The sequence below is a fragment of the Panthera pardus genome, unplaced genomic scaffold (genome assembly GCF_024362965.1).
Source record: "Panthera pardus isolate Hobbes unplaced genomic scaffold, ASM2436296v1 HiC_scaffold_22, whole genome shotgun sequence".
In the NCBI taxonomy this organism is placed as follows: Eukaryota; Metazoa; Chordata; class Mammalia; order Carnivora; family Felidae; genus Panthera; species Panthera pardus.
Window position 1 is genome coordinate 20,476,807 of NW_026526788.1, and position 15,252 is coordinate 20,492,058.

At 31.7% G+C, this 15,252-nt stretch overlaps 1 protein-coding gene across 4 annotated transcripts in view; it reads left to right on the plus strand.

The window, feature by feature from the left end:
- The window catches only part of PHYHIPL (phytanoyl-CoA 2-hydroxylase interacting protein like), a 93,225-nt gene that overhangs the window by 1,070 nt on the left and 76,903 nt on the right, over positions 1 to 15,252 (plus strand). The window contains exon 1 of one of the 4 annotated variants that reach the window (XM_053910296.1): positions 5,712 to 5,843. The exons of 2 other annotated variants lie outside the window; for them this stretch is intronic. The gene's annotated coding sequence lies outside the window, so the exon portion shown is untranslated. Of the gene's footprint in view, positions 1 to 5,711; positions 5,844 to 8,208; positions 8,233 to 15,252 lie in introns of those variants that run through there. One more of the 4 variants, XM_019436083.2, reaches the window with a different exon arrangement.

Genomic DNA, 15,252 nt, shown 5'->3' on the forward strand with positions numbered 1-15,252 from the left:
ATATTATGTAGCTTATTCTATTGTTAAAGTTGCAGTCTCAGAAGGAAGTGATTGAACACAGGTTTAAGCGTTAAAGAGATAAGCTAGTACTGTGTTCAATATGGGTAGCTTCTGTGTTATTTTGAGTAGTTGAAGAGTCCGTCTGTGGAACAAAACTTCATTTGTAAAAAAACTCATCTGATTAGTCATTGACCAAATAATTGTAAAATTGGACATCTGACAAAGGAAAAACAATTTACATGTTGTTAAGATGACCCTAAACACTTTTTGGCTATAAATGGAATCCGTTAACAATGTATGCAGACGATGATTTAAAAATATTTTTTTTTGGTCAAGATTATGTAGAGATACTCATGTGGTGACAACAAAGTCATAAAATTTATCAGTATGTAATCCAAATAGAGAGCAGAGGTCTTGTTTCAAAGTCATTTAAATGATAACTTGGTTTGGCATTGGTATACAGTCTAGGTCAACTGAACACGGAATTTCTTTTTATTAATAAATTTGGGACACAATAATTGCCCTTTGAAGCCAAAGCCACTTTGAAATAATTTCTGAAAAAGGTGTAGTATGGATAAATAAATACTCTTGCAAAAGCCGTTCATAATTTCTTTATTCTTAGGTCACCGTCGTAATAGCTGCACATATTTATGACATCTAAACAGAAGTAATCATTTTGGCATTCCACATATAAACTTGCATTATTAGACTATAGAGATTATTTTTAGTATACCACATAAGAAATTGTATTGGTTTTAGTTTATGCTTTTGTGAAGTGACTTTTTCTGGTGTTAACCATTGTAAATGTTTTTCCTAGATTGGTTTGATAGAAAACCAAAATAGATTTCATTTTCATTTATTTCAATGATTTATCAAAAGCTTATTACTGTAGTTATTGGAAATAAGCAATTAATAATTGTCTCTCAAGAACACAGTAATCTTAATACTTAAAATTGGATTTGCCACATGTTTCAGAGATAATGGAGAAAATAAAGTTGTTTTTCTTTTTTATGAAGTTTACAAAGTTAGTAATGTAGAGTACAGAAACTAGTGCTACATTTACTGTGGTCTCTTCTATTTTATTTTGGTAATAGTTTTTTAGTTGTTTCAGTTCATATTTATGAATCCTGCAAAATGAACAAATTATGTAACATTTAATTGGGGAGTGCTAGCACTAAGCAGTATCTATGAAAATTACTTATTTACAGGCTTCTAATAATTCAACATAGATTAAATGAATAGGGTTTCATTTTTATTAAATATGTTATATCAACAAATACAAAGAGCTAACTCTTCTATTAAAAGATGTGTAAAAAACTGGGAATAGCTTATGTAGAGATGTTACTAAATGCCTAGCTTTATTTTGTGACACTACATGTCAGTTCCAAAATATATAGTTTTTTATGGCAGAAAAATTAAAAAACGTTGCATTAAGTTTGTCAAACAGACCTTATTTGTCAAATTTTATATTGAGAAAATTTCAGCTAGGTACTATTTACTCCCTTTACTTCCTTTCACTTTCTCTCAGGTGTCATTATTTTACTTTTGTAAATATATAACAGAAAGATTAGGATGTGGCAGAAGATCTGTTAAATGCTTAAGTATATAATAAGTGATAAATTTTCATAATTTTACAATCACAGATATACATTTGTCTTATTTGCTCTTTACTTTTTTCTATTCTATTCACAGATGGGAAAAAATGAGCATAACATTAATTTCTTGGAAGTGGAATGAAATAGAATAGGAGAAAATATAGTATTGTTAAATATATATTTCCTTTTACTCTCTCCACTTATAGATTTTTTAATTTTATAGTGTTTTGAATATTTGGCCAACTAAGAGTTATAACTGCTGGTGAACTGTATGTCTTTCTTCTGTTTCCTTGGCTCTTGTATGTTTTTTCTTTCACTTGCTATTTCTTATAAATTAATCTGTTTACATAATTTGCAATAATTTACAATGTTTTCTTTTTTTCCATAGTTTCTCCAACTATCTAACAGTTGGAAGAATATGGAATAGAATCCAAGCAGTCATATAATTGGGTTTTTAAATTAAGCAATAGGGAGGTTCTTCTACACACACGTTATTTCATGTGTACTTTTATCCTAGGCATGTGTGCTAGTACATGGTCCCTGTCTAGATGTTACCTGTAGTTCAAAATGATGATTCTGAATAGACTTCTATTAGGAAACCTCTGAAGATGTGCTGTAGATCTAGTACTTTCTAGAATCTCTGTTGCAAGTAGGAGAGTGTTTCTGTTCCTCCATCTCTGCTGTGCTGAAGTATCCTCCAGTTGATATACATTAATTGTGGATTTTCCAAAGAAATTGAAGGGGAAAAAAAAAACAAAAACCATTTACTCAACGGGAAGCATCGATAATATGGGAACCCATTTCCAATTTGTTTCTTCACATGGATACTTGAGACCTTAATTGACTTGTGATAAGACAGAACAGCCCCCAGCTTCATGCATAGAATTCTACATTACTTCTACTCTTCATTTTTTAAAAATTATGCATATATATGTGTGCGTACACACACACACACACACACACACACACACACACATACATATATAAATTTTCTTTCCTTGCTGAAAGAGAAAGATTTATTATATATATGTTGTTTTATGCATTCAAGCTTCCTGCACTCTTGTTATAATAGTAAGGAAGAAAACACAAAATTAATTTGTTCTATAGCACTTAAATCCACCCCCAAGCTTTCCTAGGTTTAACAAGTGTTATTTCCATGATTATTTTCTGACTGCCTAGATATGATTTATGGAGTTTATGATGCTACTCAGCAAAGGAGTACATTTTAAGGAAATTGCACAGAGAGAACCTGACAGATTTCTATGTCTTTGTGTCTGACAATAGTTTTGTGAAGGAAAGGAAAAAAAAGGTTTTCTCTTCTTTACATATTTAAAAAGGTAAATTCCTTTTAATTTTTACTTATATCTATTTAAATTAAAAATAAGCTATGACTTATTTATGCAATTGACATGTGAATTAAACAAATTTTAACTTTGGAAACAAAATAACACAGAAATGCTTAATAGTTAATACAGTGCTGTATTAGATAATCTGTAATGACATTTTCTGAAGCAGACATCTAGGAAGAGTACTTATAACTGTTACCTTTAATAGTACAAGAACATAAGGTAGTCATTGTTCAGTCTCATTGACCTTCATATACCATAGTGACAATACCATTTTAGAATCAGATGGACCTCTGACAGAGTATTGGCTCTTGACAGATATATTACCTTAGGCAAATTACTTGTTTTTAGCTTTAAGCTCTCTCATGTAAAATGAGTATAATAATGTCAATCCTGTAGGATTGTTAAAATAATTAAATGAAATATTTCATATCATTTCTCAAAATTCTTGACACAAAATAGAGAATAATTATTATTGTAAATGGACTATTTTTCACATAACTTCTTGAGTTGAACTACTGTTATCTATCTATCTATCTATCTATCTATTTATTTAGGTCCAGTGTTTAGATCTTTGTTGTTTTTCATTTTATTAGTGTTTTATTTACTTAGTAAATCCTTCTTATGCCACTTCAACTTTAGGAGTAGACAGTGGAAACTGCAAACTCTGAATTTTAAAAGGATAGTTAATTTTATTTTTATTTTTTTATTTATTTTTTTTTTTAAATTTTTTTAACGTTTATTTATTTTTAAGACAGAGAGAGACAGAGCATGAACGGGGGAGGGTCAGAGAGAGAGGGAGACACAGAATCTGAAACAGGCTCCAGGCTCTGAGCTGTCAGCACAGAGCCTGACGCGGGGCTCGAACTCACGGACCATGAGATCATGACCTGAGCCGAAGTCGGACGCTTAACCGACTGAGCCACCCAGGCGCCCCAAGGATAGTTAATTTTAAAACCACAGTTACAGTACTCTCATTTGCTTATATTTTTCTATCCTATCAGTAATATCCTTGTCAGCCTTAATCCTAAAAGCTCTTTTAGCTTCTACTTCAAACCTGCTGTTTGCTGCATTTCACGTGCTTTGTGACCTTGATATCTGCTTTGAGTAGGTATTTGTATCAGAGCCCTTCTCTGTTCTTGATTTAACATTTTTTTCTTTATGATTATTTTTCTAAGGATGCATATGTACCAGCACATGAGATCTCTGGATTCATTTCTTTGACCCAGATATGACTATAGAGATGCTGTAAATTTTTAATTAGTGAACATGGAACATAACAAAAATAAAATAAAAACTAAAACAGAAAGCTTGAAAGTCAGCAGATTGTTAAACCAATTCATATTCTTGGTAGGGGTTCTAATTCATTCCCAGAGAAAACAAGGAAGTTATGAGAGTAAAAAAAGTCACATCAAAGGATATGTGACCAGACTCCCTCCAGTGGTAGAATAACTGATATGTTATAAGTAGTAATACTGGCAACTTGCTTTGTTGCCTAGGTAAGGCAGTCAGAATTTCACTCTATAGAACGCTACCTAGACAACTTCTAAGTCACTTAGTTTTTCACTGCTGTTTCCCCCTCATTTAGGCCCAATCTTGATTTTTTCCTTAACTTATGTAAGTAGAGTTTATTGATTATTTGTATATATTATCCGGGGCTTCAGAAAAACAGCAGTTGCATCAATTACTACAGTAAGGATAATCCTTCAGGTTTCTGGTTTTTCTTCTCTGCCCTTAGTAAATGCATAATTTTAGTTTTTCCTTACAGCATTTTCCTCTTTTTTGGGTTTGTTTTCTATTTCTGTTAAATTTTTCTATAAGAATCTATTTACTGTTAAAATCTGTTTTTACTGGTTGAAAGCATTTGCCTCATTAACATTTTTAAACATAATTTTATTATTACACAGTAGATAAACTGTATTATTATTAAGCAAGCTGTATTTTATATACATACATTTGAGAAGTACAATCAGTATTTGTGGAAGATTTCTAATAGAAATGTATAGAAATATTGAAGAATTCTCAACAGGAAAAATAGGCAGCATCCTTATGGAAGGATAGTGAATGGCAAGGGTGTAAAAGAAATGCAAAAATAATTATAAGCTTTGTGACTGAATTTTCAAGCAAAATGAAAAGTGATAAGGAGTAATTTAAGGATTTTAAGTCTGGGAAATCAGAAGAATCATTGACAGGGAACAAAGGAGAAAGGAAATAATATTTAGACATCATGATGACAGTTTTTTAGACCTCAAATTTTAGATCTCCGTGGACATCCAAATATATCCTAATCCCTTTTTCAGGGGCACTTTCCTCTCACAGAAATCATATTCTCAGAGCAGTATTATATACTGCATGTTTCAACATGGATGCCCACAAGAGAACCCACCTACATTCTTTTTAGTCTCTTATTTTGCTTGATTCTCACTCTTCAAAGGGCCACCCATAATCCATTGATAGTATTTTGATACCTATTACTAGATAAAAATTAGCCACTTGATACTTTATAGAGGATTGTGAAATAGAGATTTTTGAGTCATCTAAAGGTAGTTTTGAAGTCATAGAAGACTTTTCAGAGATATTGAACATAAAAGGGAAAAGAACATTTATGTTAAGACATTTAGAATCTAACAGTAAGCGATTTCCTTGGAAACTTAAACATTTAGTAATTCCTCTTATGTTCTGAGGAAAACAGTTCTAGAAGGAGAAAGAGAATTGTTCATAGAACTATATATTCCACCAGGGGAGACTAGAATTTACGTGGACAAGGCAAGATTAGGATTTGACTTCAGTTTTAGAGTGACCTCTAATCAGCTTTGTGTCTCACCCCTTAAAGGAAAGGAGTGATTACATGTTGGAGAAGGTCAGCTTTGAAACCTAAAGATGAAATAAATCTACATTCCAGGTTTGTTAAAAATGTAGTCAAGAGCTCTGCATTTTTGAAGTTCCTCCACATCTATGTGAGTTGAACAAAAAGCATCATACTCTGAATCATAGTTTTGTGTGTTTACAACTGTTCGCACCAAGATTGTGGTTCATTTTAAAAGGGCTTCTTTGTGAAGAATTTTGCTTATATGCTGTTTATTTAGTGGTTGTAGCAAATATTATAAATAAATCCTTTTGTTTTCTGTATCCTGTGAGAGTGTTGCTATCTGATAATAGTATAAAAGGCTTGTAGCTTCCCTAGACATGTGCCATTAAAGATAAAGCACAAACATTTTTTTTCAATATCTTTAATGTGATTTTCTTGAAAAACAGTGTCTTTTCTTTTCTAGCTTGAATGATGGTGAATCTGTCAGTATTTAAAATTTTAAAAGCTGATAATGCAACAAGAATGACAATTTTTTAATATTATTATATGATAGGTTCTTAATGATTGATTTTGAAGTTATACCTATGATATAGAAGAGGCATCAGCAAGTTACAGTTCTTGGTCCAAATTGAACACCTGCTGCCAGGTTTTGTAAGTAAAATTTTATTGGAACATAGCCATGCCCATTTGTTTAGATGTTGTCTGTGGCTGCTTTCTTGCTAGAAAGGTGAGGTAGCTATGACAGTAGACCATATAACTTACAAGCCTTAAAATACTTATTATCTGGTCCTTTAGAGGAAACGTTTGCCAACTCCTAATGTAGAGTATTGAGAAAATAAATTAATCTTTCTTGGTAGGAATGAAAATATTGAAAGAAGAATTTCTGAAAAAAATTGTATAATCATTTTGATTTTATATGTTACTGGGGTCAGGCAGAGAGCAGTAGAAAGCTGGCTAGCTCTGTATGGAGTCAATCAAAATGGGTAGTGATCTATGCCATTGGGTCTGATAGGCAGTGAAAGAAGCAAGCCCTAATTTTAAGTTAAAATCTAGTCCTCGTATAAATAATTTTAGAAAGAAATACTAGTTATGCATTAATATTTCCAGGTACACTTAACAATTCTATCAATAGATAGGTTTTAGAGTGTCAAAGATAATGATGTGGACTTTGAGAAGTATGGATAGTTATGATGTGTACTACTACAACAGTTGTGTGTACATCATATTCTTCCTTGTAAACCAAATTCTCATTGAAAAATGTCAAGGTGTTACTCCTCTTTATGTCTTTCATAGTCTAATGTAGTGCTTCTAAATCTGTATTTTGGTTTTTATTTTCAATATTCAATCTATCACTGAATGATACTTTATAAAAATATAATAAAAGTAATTATTAGAAAAGTAAAATTTAAAGTCCAAAAAAAAGATTCAACAGATATGAAAATCTCTGTCAAATTCCTATTAAAGTTTCCAAATATTTAATCCTATTTTTTTTTTATCTCATCAGAGCCTGGTAAGTAGTTTACAGGCCGTACTTTGAGTATAATAGCTTGAGGACAGTGCCATTCTATTCTTGTTCGATTAATTTTTAGGCACTAAACTTAACCAGTTTGCTTCCTTTTGTTCTTTTATTTACATGTAATTTTTACTGTTTATTTGTACATGTACTCCAACTTTAGTATCTGTGTTAAGAACAGAAAAAAAAAAAAGGATCCAAAAATGAATATAACTTGGATCCTGCATTTAAAGGATTCACTGGCATTTAGGGAGACAATAAGTTTAAATAGATAAATATAATAACATGATGATACTATAATAGAGTGTAGAGGAGAAAGTAGGTAATTCTGTCTTGAGTGTCTCAGATGGCTTCACAGAGGAAGCAAAAAATTTTTTCTGGATATTAAAATAAAAATAAAAATTTTCCAGGAGAAGTGGAATAAGGGCATTTCTGATAGAGATAAGAGCATATATAAAGGTGTAAAATCATGTATGTTCTAGCAATATATAACATTTGGTATTGATGGAAAAAAGAAGTGTTTGTTATGAGAAAATAAGCTGAAAACTAGTTAAGGCTACCTAGATTATGCCATGGTTAGGAGTTTGAATTTATCTTGTCTGAAATCTTGTTAATAAATTTCAAAGCTTGTAATTTTTAGAGAACCTTTTTTTTTAACATTTTGCAGAACTCCAACAAGTAAAAGTAGCTTTTAATTAGTATATATTTATCCTGTAATTTCAAACTTAACAGCATTTTCCCAATAAAGTCAATAAGTGGATACAGTAAGAAATGAAAATTAGCAGTTATACATGGAAGTTGCTATTTTATATTGGCCTCAATATCCACTTATGTATTTTATTTTTATTGTATTATGCGTAGGAAATTCTACCTCATAGAAATAAGTAGTGACAAATGCTAATGTTTATAAACTCATTTTGCTTTCTCAGGATAGTCTTCAAATAAATTGATCCAGACTAAATAGAAATAGTAAGTTGTTTTTTTTTCAGAGTTGAATCAAAGAGTAAATAGTCCTTTTGGAGGGAGGTGATGGAATCTGTTCATCAGTTCATTTTTTCATTGTTCAGTGAGAAAATAATGTATCTTATAATATTCTGAAATATTTTTGGTAACATTTTTTTTAAAAGCTTATACCTTTGTGCTGATCTCTTAAAATTTCAGAAGAGTTAAATTTATTTTACTTGCATGATTAATCTTAACTGTAAGGATCAGTTTCATTACTGACAATTCATCTGCATTTATAAGCTCGGTAACATTGTGACTATTATCAAATTGAGCTTCTTCAGCTTATTAAAGACCTCAATAATCAAATTAGTTTTCTCATTATATTTGAAAGATGTTTATCAAATGTTTTTTTTCCTGTATTTATTGAAGTATAGTTGATATATAATGTTACATTAGTTTCAGGTATACAGCATAGTGATTCCAAAACTGTGTACTTTATGCTATGCTCACCACAAGTGTAGGTACCATCTGTCACTATTCAACGCTATTATAATACCACTGACTATATCTATGCTCTTTGCTGTAGGTTTCATCCCCATGACTTATTCATTCCATAACTGGAAGCCTGTACCTCCCACTTCCCTTTACCCATTTTACACATCCCTATACCCTCCTCTCCTATGGCAACTATCAGTTCTCTGTATTTTGTTTCTGCTTTTTGTTTATTCATTTATTTTTTAATTCCGCATATAAGTGAAGTCATATTGTATTTGCCTTTCTTTGATTTATTTCACTGAGCATTAATTATATCCATGTTGTAGCAAATGGCAAGATCTCATTCTTTTTTATGGCTGAGTAATACTCCATTGTATAGGCTTCCATATCTTGGCTATTGTAAATAATGGTAAAATAAACATAGGTGTGCATATGTATATCTTTGTTAGTGCTTTTGATTTCCTTGGGTAAATAGCTAATAGTGGAATTTCTAGATTGTGTGGTGTTTCTATTTTTAATTTTTATTAAAGTGTTTTTAAATTAATAAAGTATTGTTTCTTTTTTATTTTTAAAATTCATTTTTGTTTTATTTTGTTTTTTTAGATATAATGTATTGTCAAGTTAGCTAACATATGGAGTATACAGTGTGCTCTTGGCTTTGGGAGTAGATTCCCATGATTCATCACTTAACATACAACACCCAGTGCTCATCCCAACAAGTGCCCTCTTCCATGCCCCATCACCTATGCCTCCCCCATTCGTCAGTTTGTTCTCTTATTTAAGTGTCTCTTATGGTTTGGGGTGCCTTGGTGGCTCAGTCAGTTAAGCATCTGACTTTTCATATTGGCTTAGGTCATGATCTCACAGTTTTGTGACTTCAAGCCCCACCTCGGGCTCTGTGCTGACGTCGTGGAGCCTGCCTAGGATTCTCTCTCCTCACTCTCTGCCCCTCCCCCACTAATGCTCTCTGTGTCTCTCTCTCTCTCTCAATATAAATAAATAAACATTAAAAAAATTTTTTTAAAGTCTTATGGTTTGACTCCCTCTCAGTTTGTAACTAATTTTTTTTCCTTCCCTTCCCCCATGGTCTTCTGTTAAGTTTCTCAAATTCCACATATGAGTGAGAACATATGATATTTGTCTTTCTTTGACTGACTTACTTTACTTAGCATAATACCCTTCAGCTCCATCCATGTTGTTTTAAATGGCAAGATTTCATTTTTCTCATTGCCAAGTAGTATTCCATTGTGTGTGTGTGTGTGTATGTGTGCGTAATATACACATTCAAAGCAATCACAATCAAAATAGCACCAGCATTCTCCTCAGAGTATTTCTTGTTTTTTTTGAAACATATCTTTTTTCAGGATAGTCACCTAAGTTTGGTATGAAAGATAAATTTTGAAATTTTTTATTCATAGCATTATAATTAGCTCAGAAAGAAACTCCTTCAATTTAAACCATGGCCTATATGAGATTACTTAAAACTATTTTGAAATATCTTAATGTCCAGTTCTTATTAATAAACAATTACTACTTAATAAAGTTGGCAATAGCTTTTACGGGAGCTACCATTCCTGAGATTTAAAAAATTTTATCTCTACTCCTTAATAGAGGTGTCTCAATATTTCTGACAATTTAGTTGATGATGTGTTAAAAACCTGATTTAGACATTAACATTTTCTTCCTCATTGTGTGTTGTTTTAGCATTCTTAAATTTATCTGTTTGAGAAACTTCTACAAAAGTAAGTGGAAAGATCTGCCACATTCATATTCTCATTCAGTTAAATTGGAAGGATTTATCTCTGCATTTTCAGACATGTACCAATGTTTTATTCCAGTTTTTTGATAACAGTTTACTAATTTAACATATTTGTTACAATGTCAAAAATGCAAGATTTAATACGCCTAAGTAAAAATCTGTTGGCTGTGATTAAACTGGAAGTGAGAGATATAAAAAAGGAGCTGTTGGTGATGACTAAATTTGCTAAATTGGGAGATTTGATGTATTTTGATACCAGTAAATAAAGTAGTTTGTTAGTTGGAAGAAATGTGAAGTAGTAGCCTTAATAACAAGCTATTAAATAAAGCTTTTTCTGGACAACTTAGGTTGCCTGTGTAATACCTAGATGGAGATGACCAGAAGGCTGTTAGAAATGTCCATCTGTGTCTCATAGGCAGGGAGTTTGAGGACAAAGATGAAAGTTTGGTAGTCCTTTTCAAGATGGTTTTCTGTTCCTCTTATTTGTCCTTTATTAGGTTTTCTTTACTTCACCCTGTAGTCAATCTTTGGGTCCATGTCAAATTGTTCAACTGCTCAGTAGAATAAGTAAATTTGAATGCTGGTGTCTTTTATGTGGGGTCTAAAAGGAGCATTTGAAAATTAATTACTTTTGACATAATTGAATTTGGCTTGGGTGTGGTTATTTCAGGCAGTTGACATGGAAGAAACACAATTGGCCTAAACTCTGTACTTGATAGATTTCCCCTTATTTTGACTGGAAAGGGAATAAGTGTATGATTTTCTGTGTTTACTGTGGAAATGTACTGGATTAATTTTTCCCTCTTTGGCAACATAGGCTATAGTGCATAAAATAAATTAACTGTTGGGAATTCAAATTAGCAGAAAAATAATGACACTGGAGCCCAAAGATAAACTAAAATTTTCACCAAAGGTATTTCTAAGGCTTTCATACTGAATGTATATTTCTAAGATTTTCTTTTGACTTTGAATCCACTAATTTTAATGTTCTCTAGGGTTTTTATTGAATGGCTAGCCTAAATAGAACATGGTCTTTCTTACACTTAATTTTTTTTGGCTGATTCTTTGTGTTTAAACTTAGATAAGCCTGACATTTTATAAATATAATTTTTGTATAACTTTTTCAAACTGTGATAGGCTGAGGGTTGAGAATATTTATATATTGTTCTTTTCTGTTACAATTCACTGTATCCAATATTAATTTCCATGAAGCTAGATATACCTTTTTTGGTTGTTTTTTTAGTGATTAAAAAAAAAAGAAAACATAATCACTAAAGAATGATGGCTCTGGGATTTGCTGTTTATGCTGCTTGTTTTGCTAAAAGCTTTCCTCATTTAAATTCTAGTTACACAGTTTACAGTGATAAAATTCAAGGTCGAAATAGTGATAAATATTCCAAAAACAATCTAACCACCTCTACCAGAATTTTTATTCTGCACCATGTATTTTAAAAGTGTATCTTCATCTGTATGAGTATTTCTGAGAGCTTCACAAATATTTCAAAAGCTTCGTATGGTCAACAGTGAACTTTTTCTTCACTGTACTTCTAATAATTAGAATATTTTTTCCAGCTTTTTGCCTGTATTATTAATACTTTACAACTTTAGCTATCTAACATACAAAATCCTCTTGGTTTCATTATAATGTATTAATATTTTAATGAAAATCTTAAATATATTTCCCTGGATACATGCATGATGCTATTTAGCACAAATAATGTATGTGTGTGTGTTTTATTTACTTATTTTCATTGCACTTTAAAACACAGAAATGCTATCCTTTAAGCCTGACATGAAATCTAAACTCACAAAACACATTAATCAAAGAATAATTATTTTCTCTACAATAGGGTTTCTCTGTTGTTTCTCTAGTTTCTTATAATTGTTTCCTTCAGAAGAATTTGACAGAAAGGCAAAATGGCACTGAAATGTAATATAAACTAAATTGTCTTGAATCATGGTTTCTTAAATTATCTATGAAAATTTTATCTATGAAAGTATATATTAGACACTGGAAATTCAGATATTTTTAGCTTCATCTATTTGTAGGTAATTTCAAAGGTAGCTAAATTGTAATTGTGCTGACAAATTTCAAAAGCACTCAGAATGCTGTACTTGTATCATTTACCTAGGAGTTTGCAAAGCTTGTCCAGCTTTTCTGTAGTCAACATTTCTGTATTTCTTTTCTTTGAGCACACAAATCTCTTATGAAATGTTAAAAGCACTGTTTTTAATTTTAATTTTTTTAAATTTTTTTTAATGTTTATTTATTTTTGCCAGAGAGACAGAGCATGAGCAGGGGAGGGGCAGAGAGAGAGGGAGACACAGAATCTGAAACAGGCTCCAGGCTCCTGAGCTGTCAGCACAGAGCCCGACGCGGGGCTCGAACTCACACTCACAGACTGCGAGATCATGACCTGAGCCGAAGTCGGAGGCTCAACCGACTGAGCCACCCAGGCACCCCAAAAGCACTGTTTTTAAGTAAAACGTGACTCTTAAGAAAGCTAGGTGTGATAGTGTAAGAAAAGAGAAAGGAAAAAAAAATTTTACCCAGAATTGTTTTTGTCAGATTACAATGTAGTTTTGTAAAATGTTTGCACGAGGTAATGTTATTATACTAACAGTATAAGGTGTCATAATTTATTTTGGTACCAGAATTCATTTTAATTGCTTTTAAAATTTTTATTGTCTTGTATTATCACTGAGGGTCTGCACATGGCTGATTTTCATTTTTCTGTTGTACTGTACTACTTTTTTTGGGGGAAATTATGCACTTTTATAATGTAAGAACTTTCAAAAGTTTTATGTAAATACCATGGGTATATTGTGTATGAACCCCAGAGTAATAGAACTTCTATTAATGTTTATTTTTATCTCAGCTAATATAAGAAAAAAATGCTTAATCTTATATATATATAGACAGATTAATTTCAGGTATATCAAACTATCATGTATACTGAATGTGCTGGAGATACCTTTATATAATTGGTATATGGAATTGAGAAATGAAAAATATTAGTATTGGGTGCCTGGGTGACTCAGTCAGTTAAGTGTCTGACTCTTAATTTTGGCTCAGGTCATGATCTCACTGTTTGTGGGTTCAAACTCTGCCTTGGGCTCTGTGCTATGTTGGCATTGAGCCTGCTTGGAATTCTCTCCCCCTCTCTCTCTGCCCCTATCCCACTCCTGCTCTCTCTCTCTCTCTCTTTCTCAAAATAAATGAATTAACTTAAAAAAATGAGTTGGGATGAGCACTGGGTATTGTATAGAAACCAATTTGACAATAAATTTCATATTAAAAAATAGTAATTAAAAGAAATGAAAAATATTAGTGTTTCGTAAGACACGTATTGGTGTACTTTTTCCATTCTGATATACGTATTCTATTGTGATATCTTTTCCTATGTGACACCCTTAAAACAAGATATCTAGATCAAATTCAGAGCTGGTTGTTTGAACTGCTATATCACAAAATATTAAGCCAAGATTATCAAAAATAAAATCACATATTCATATATATCTTTTACTAATAAGTAAAAATAAATTATTTTAAAATATATATTTTATGTTTTTATTTTTCCAGTATATAATGCTCATAACATATCAGTAAGGTTGTATGTATATATAATTTCTAAAGAGTTGACTGCAATTATATTATATACATTCTCAACATTTTTTTATATAGGGGCACAAGATCAAAAAACTTTTAACAACAAATTTTTATTCTATTTTTACACATCTTGCTTTGTACAACAAGCCATATCTGTAATAAATGAATCCACCCAACATTCAGGGGTGGATATTATTATATCACATAATTATATACTCTTTATTTAATGTTTATTCATTTTTGAGTGACAGAGATAGAGCATGAATGGGGGCGGGGCAGAGAATGAGGGAGACACAGAATTCAAAGCAGGCTCCAGGCTCTGAGCTGTCAGCACAGAGCCCAACGTGGGGCTCAAACTGTGGACCATGAGAACATGACCTGAGTTGAAATCAGACACTTAACTGACTGAGCCACCCAGGCGTCCCTATATACTCTTTCTTTAGCATCAAAAACATTTCTGAAACATATTTTTTATTAAGATATAATGGCATAACACTATATTAGTTTCAGTTATTCAAGGTAATGATTTGATATTTGTATATATTGCAAAATGATGGCCACAGTAAGTCCAGTTAACATTCATCACCTACATAGTTATACATGTTTTTCTCCTGATGAGAAACTTCAAGATCCACACTCATGCTACTTTCAAATATGCAGTATAGTAGTATTAAGTATGGTCACCATGATGAACATTCTATTCCATGACTTACTCATTTTGTAACTGGAAATGTATACTTTTTCACCCCCTTCACCCATTTTTCCACCCCACTCCATTCCACCCCACTGCCTCAGGAAACCACCAGCTCATTTTTTTTTTTTTTTTTGATTATACATATGTCATTTGTCTTTCTGTGTCTGACTTATTTCACTTAGTGTAATGCCCTTAAGGTCCATCCATGTTCTCACCAATGGCAAGATTTCATTATTTTTTTTTGTCTGAGTAATTATTCATATATATATACATATATATATATATATATGTATATATATATATCACATTTTGTTTATTTATTGGGTTATTTCCATGTCTTAGCTGTCATAAATAATGCTGAAATGAACATGGAGGTGCAATATCCTTTTGAATTAACCTTTTTCTTCAGATAAACTACCAGAAGTGAAACTGCTGGATCATATGGTACTTCTATTTTTAATTTTCGGGGGAACCTCCATATTGTTT